Source organism: Scylla paramamosain, chromosome 11, assembly GCF_035594125.1.
Source record: "Scylla paramamosain isolate STU-SP2022 chromosome 11, ASM3559412v1, whole genome shotgun sequence".
Taxonomy (NCBI): Eukaryota; Metazoa; Arthropoda; class Malacostraca; order Decapoda; family Portunidae; genus Scylla; species Scylla paramamosain.
Genome location: NC_087161.1, coordinates 5,652,501 through 5,658,338, shown reverse-complemented (window position 1 = coordinate 5,658,338; position 5,838 = coordinate 5,652,501). Strand labels below are relative to the sequence as shown.

Sequence of the window (5,838 nt, the reverse complement as noted above, 5' to 3'; positions counted from 1 at the left end):
GTTGTTGTTGTTGTTGTGTATTTTGACAGTGACACCAAATACTTCTTGATGCTCTTTGTTCTTTGATCTATCAGCATAACTAGCTTTTTTCACTTAAGTTTCTCCAGTTTTGTTAAATATTTCCTCTTTTTTTTTCATTCCCTTTTTCCTATATCGTCAACAACATTTCATACAATTCAGTTTTATTTTAAGTCAGTTTTATGTTATGATGATTTTTGTTCTTTACTTCATCAACATAGCTCGCCTTTTAAATTTCTTCAGCTTTATAAAATATTTTCTTTTTTTTTTTTCTTTTTCTTATATCGTCATCAACATTTCACAGTTTTATTTGTGTTTCAAGGTAATTTTATATTAGGACTTTTTTTCTTACTTCATCAGCACAACTACTCTTTTAAATTTATTGAACTGTGTTAAATGTTTTTTTTTTCTCATATCGTCATCAACATTCCATACAGTTCTATTTCTATTTCCAGCCAACCTCATGCTAACCTGACCTAACCTGCTATGACTGAATAAGATGCAAGTTTTCGTTGCAGAGACATCACAAATATCAGTTACATTCCACTGCTAACTTAAAGATTTGTTGTAATGTCTGTGCAGGAGTGCAGCGGGAGGCAGGGTTATCACTCCGGGAGGCGGCAGTAAAACGCCACATTTCTCTCCGTTGGAAAAGCTGAAAAAAAAAAAGTGGTCCGTTGGAAGTCACTAAATTTGATCTGTTTTGTTATGGTTCCCAGAGTATAAGGATGAGAGAAAGAGATTGCAGCAACCGTATATAATAATTTAGAAGAAGAATAGAAGAAGAAGAAGAAGAAAGAAAAGAAGAAGAAAAGAAGAAGAAAAAGTAGAAGAGGAGGAGGAGGAGAAAGAAAAATAGAAATAGAAGAAGAAGAGGAAGGAGACATTCTTGGAGAATACTTGTTTGAGGAAAAAAAACACAAATTTTGTTCAATAAGGGAAAAGAAAAAGAAAAAAGAAGTAAACGATGACCTAGAGAGTGAGTGAGAGGGAACACGTGGGCGAGTAACCGGTGCAAAGGCTACACTCCCGACTGCTGGATTAGGTTAAGTTAGGTTGCTGGAGTTAGGTTTACTTGGGGCAATTAATCTAGTTTGCTATTGTTAGTGTTCTGTGGTTAGTTAGATTAGGTTAAGTTAGGATAGGTCAATTTGTTTGAGCTTGGTTTACTTGCAGCATTTAATTTAGTTTGCCAGGGTCAGTTTTTCTGGTGTTAGGTTGGGTTAGGTTAGGTTTTTTTTTTTTTTCTTTTTTTTTTTTTTTTCAATGGGCTTTAGCCTAGAACTGGGACACAAGAGACCGGTTGAAGGAGTTGGGTGAAAAAAGCGGCCTGGAGGAAGACATTATAAAGATAAAAAAGAAAATATGTGCGATAAAGTAAGAAAAGAACTGAAAACCTCATGAGGGAATGCCGTTAAGGAGACAGAAGAATAATGAATGGAGCACAAAAGATTAGTTGAAAGAGCTCAATGAAAGAAACACCTTGAAGATATACAGAGAATGAAGAAGGAAAGAATCAAAATAAAGAAAATGCAGTTAGTAAAATAACAAAAGAACAAAAAAAACAACATGGAATGCTGTTAAAAAGACACTGGAATAGTAATTGAATGGAAGACAGCAAACTGGTTGAAAGAGCTGAGGTGAAAAAAAAAGAAATGAAAATATAAAGAGAATGGAGGAAGAAAGAATGAAAAATAAGGAAAATACAGGTTGTGAAGTATTAAGGGGAATACCGTTACAAAGACGAGAGTGTCACAACGCAACGCCTCCCCAGATCAAAGTAAAGGAAACATTCGCTTTACTTTGGCCCAGACTGTCTTCTTCTCTACTTTCCTCGACTACTTGTAACAGGCTGTAAAGGAAGTTAGCGGGGTTGTTAATGGCGTGTTCATGATTACAGCGATAGTTTGACAAGGGTTCTACACGCTATCAATGTGAAAAAAAAAAAAAAAACATGCATGAAAACCCCCCCACCACACACACACACACACACACACACACACACACACACACACACACACACCAGGACTTTTAAGGGTGTTTTCGTGGTTTTAGCGAGTTTAACACGGATTCTGCGCGCTATCAATGGAGAAAACACAAATGAGAACACACACACACACACACACACACACACACACACACACACACACACACACACACACACACACACAAGACAAGGTTACTTTTGCCTTGCTCTCTTACCAAAATCTCGACCTCACAACCTCTGCCTTACGTAAACTGGTCCAGATATTATTAATAATCTCCGTGGCACTTCAAAACAGCCATCATGCGAACCTTAAACGTTTCAAAACACGACCCTCAATTTTTTTTCTCCTTATCTTAAACAGAGCGTTGGAACAGGTAACAAATGGACAGTTAGACTAACAAATGGCAACCCAGCAGTAGTAAAAGTAGGCAAGGCAGACGGAACCAGACGGGGAGGTGAGCTGAGGTGGGCTGGAGTTGACAGATAGGAGACAGGTAAGTGGAGAGGAATTGGTTAGATCTTTGTTATTCTTTGAAGTGAAGAGAGAGAGAGAGAGAGAGGAGAGAGAGAGAGAGAGAGAGAGAGAGAGAGAGAGAGAGAGAGAGAGAGAGAGAGAGAGAGAGAGAGAGAGCTGTACGATGCTATTACGTAAATCACTTAAATGTTTATAAATGTGGCTCTAATCTTTGTGACCTATGCTCGATAATTGTCTTAATAGATATGTTGATAGATAATTAGATAGAGAACTAGATAGATATATGGTTAGAAAGATAAAGATATAGGCTAGTAGGTAGATAGATGCATGTATTGATAGATGAATAAATACTAGTACGTAAGTTTAAAAGAAGAAAAAAGAAAAAAAGAAAGAATAGATAGATAGATAGATAGATAGATAGATGTATTAACCACATACTCCAAAAAAAAAAAAAACACAAAATACATCACAGAAGTATACACAAAATAACTCCTTATAGGTAACAACTGAACATAAAAAAAAAATAAAAAAAGATAAATAAATAAATAAATAAAAACACCACAAATCTCAACTCTTACATCTACAAAGTCAACCAGAGACAGGAAGGCAGCAGGGGAATGAGAAAGGGCGCCAAGAGGGGGTTAAGGGAGGATAAGGGAAGAGGAAAAGGGCGTTATTTGAATTAAGTGAGAGGTTGTGGGCGGGGAAGGAGGACGATAGAGGTGAAACACTTGAAATATTGGCAGCAGGGGACGGAATGGGAAGGGTCGACGCACTGGAGCATGAAAATAAGTCCCTCCTGCGCAGCCTAGTTTAGAGTTACCTGGTGTCACGCGCCTGTCTGCCTGTGGGTTAATCCGTCAGCAGGTCATGCGGTTAGGGACAGGCAGGGTAATGAATTGAAGGAAAAAGAGGAAGAAAAAACTATGGTATAACACTTGATACCCTGCCTATTCCTAACAGTGAGGTGAATCGCTAAGTCAGTAAGTTGTTAAGTTATTCAGTTAATCAGTCAGTAAGATGGTTGTTCAGTAAGAGATGGTTGTTCAGCTCGTCACAAATTTCAGTTAGTCAGTCGGTAAGTCAGTCAGGCAGCAAGTCAGATCAGTAAATCGGTCATTCTTTTAGTCAGTCATTTATTCAGTCAGTTAATTTGTTATTCACTTATTCAGCCATTCAGTCAATCAGTCAGTGAGTCGACTATTCATCCAGCCACTCAGCTAATCAGTCAGTGATTCAGTCAGTGACCCAGTTAATCAATAGTCAACCATTCAGTCAAGGAGTGTGTTATTCATCCACTAAGCCATTCACCCAGCCACTCTCAGCTACTCAGTCACCCAGCCAGTCGTTCACCATCCCTAACTTAAGGAGGGTTTACATAGGCAATTCCCGGGCTGTTTGCAGCCGGGAGCGAAATGCAGCCGGGATTTGCTGAATTGCTGGACCAGCCGGGAAACCGCTTTGTCGGTCTGATTTTTCCAGAAATGAGAATAACTATTAATATAGAATTGAAAGTAAGAGGAATGTTCTTGTAAAGTTTTAGTAATAACCATTGACACTACCATTACATACAATAAAAAAATAAAATATTTTAAATTTATCAAAATTTGGAAAATAGACACGGAATTGGTTTATTTACATCGTCACTGAGGAAGCAGCGACCACCAGCATGTGTGTCTCAGAAGGCATCATGAGCACCACATCCTGCAAGGCTATATATATACCAGGAACAAGTTAGACAATCATTTCTTCTTTTGCTTTTCTTCAAGCACTACAAAAATCGTAAACTATGGCAACCAATTCGGCGGAGGAGGACTCCATCCTTGATTGTTTTATTTATCTACTTATTTATTTATTTATATTTATTTATTTTTTTGATGCAGCGGGCCAGCGGGGTGCTGTTTATCTTATTTATTTATTTTATTATTATTACCACATTTATTTTTATTTATTTATCTATTTAATTTTATTTATTTATTTTTATTTTTTTATTTATTTATTTTATTATATTATTTATTTTATTTCTATTTATTTATGCAGCGAGCCAGTGGGCCAGCAACTGGTCTCGACTGTGTAAATGTTTTTTGGATGGCAACCGGGAGGGAAAAAAAACGGCCCGCGGTAAACCCACCTTTATCATTTTTACCCTCTCATTACCCGTCTGTTACATTTCCACCACACATAATCTAACCATCTTCTCTCCTCCCACACACCCAGACGTTGGCTGCCGGGCGCCTCCCACTCCTCCCAGCCTCATTTAAATACATGTGTCCACCCTGAGTCCACCTGAGCATCGCGATGGTGAGTACAGGTGTGTGTGTCTGCCCCTTCTCATTACGTCCTCTGGCTGTGGTTCATTTGATTTTCTTTTTCATGAATCTGTATTTTTTTTTTCACTTTTTTGTGTGTGTAATTTGTTCAGTGTTCTTTATTTTGGTGTATTGGTTGTGTGTGTGTGTGTGTGTGTGTGTGTGTGTGTGTGTGTGTGTGTGTGTGTGTGTGTGTGTGTGTGTGTGTGTGTGTGTGTGTGTTTTACCTCTGTCTTTCTTTGTTTCTTCTTTCCTTTCGTTCTTTCTTTTTTTTTTTCTTTCTTTCTGTGTTTCTGTTCTTCCTTTTCTTTTTTCTTCCTTTTCTTTTCATTCCATCTTCCTTCTCCCCCTTCTCTCTCTCTCTCTCTCTCTCTCTCTCTCTCTCTCTCTCTCTCTCTCTCTCTCTCTCTCTCTCTCTCTCTCTCTCTCTCTCTCTCTCTCTCTCTCTCTCTCATATAATTTCATACAACAATCTAATACGGATTCTTTTACTCAAATCTTTCTGGGTCTTCACAGCTAACACTCTTAACACACGCATCTTTCCCACACCTTGTCTTTAATGATGTGCTGTGTCCTTGACGGTGGACGACCATGGAACATTACCTCTCCGTCTCAGTAAATTATGTGCTCTCCTGCATTCTCCTGTACCTCGTTGTCCTCCTGTCTCACAAACACTATAAGGCTTACCAGGTCGCTTAAACGAATTCCTATGTACACAAAATAGAGTTAAATAAGCGCACAGTTTGTAAATCACGCATCCTCTTAACTCCTCACAGCAACTTGTAAGCCATTTTTTTGGAAATGACTCGGATAATTATGTGTCAACTTCAGCCAGGTCACTTACCTAGAAAAACTTGTATTCGCTTTCAGGTTATATATAATCTTATCCATCCAATATTTCCTCAAGCTTAATTGGAACATACTCGTCATTTTTTTTTTTCAAACGATTACCTGCATTTTGTATAGTTATCCCTTATTTTATTATTTTTTTGGTATGTGGTCGTATTTAACTCCCATTTTCTCTTATCTAGAACATGTGCCGTCTTTTT

The 5,838-nt window shown here is 38.0% G+C and overlaps 1 long non-coding RNA gene across 1 annotated transcript in view; it reads left to right on the top strand.

Annotated features, from left to right (window-relative positions):
• Positions 1-4,703: 4,703 nt before the first annotated feature.
• Positions 4,704-5,838, top strand: part of LOC135104876 (uncharacterized) — a 106,402-nt gene continuing 105,267 nt past the window's right edge. The window contains exon 1 of the long non-coding RNA XR_010270577.1: positions 4,704-4,781. This is a non-coding gene — a long non-coding RNA (uncharacterized LOC135104876). The remainder of the gene's footprint in view (positions 4,782-5,838) is intronic.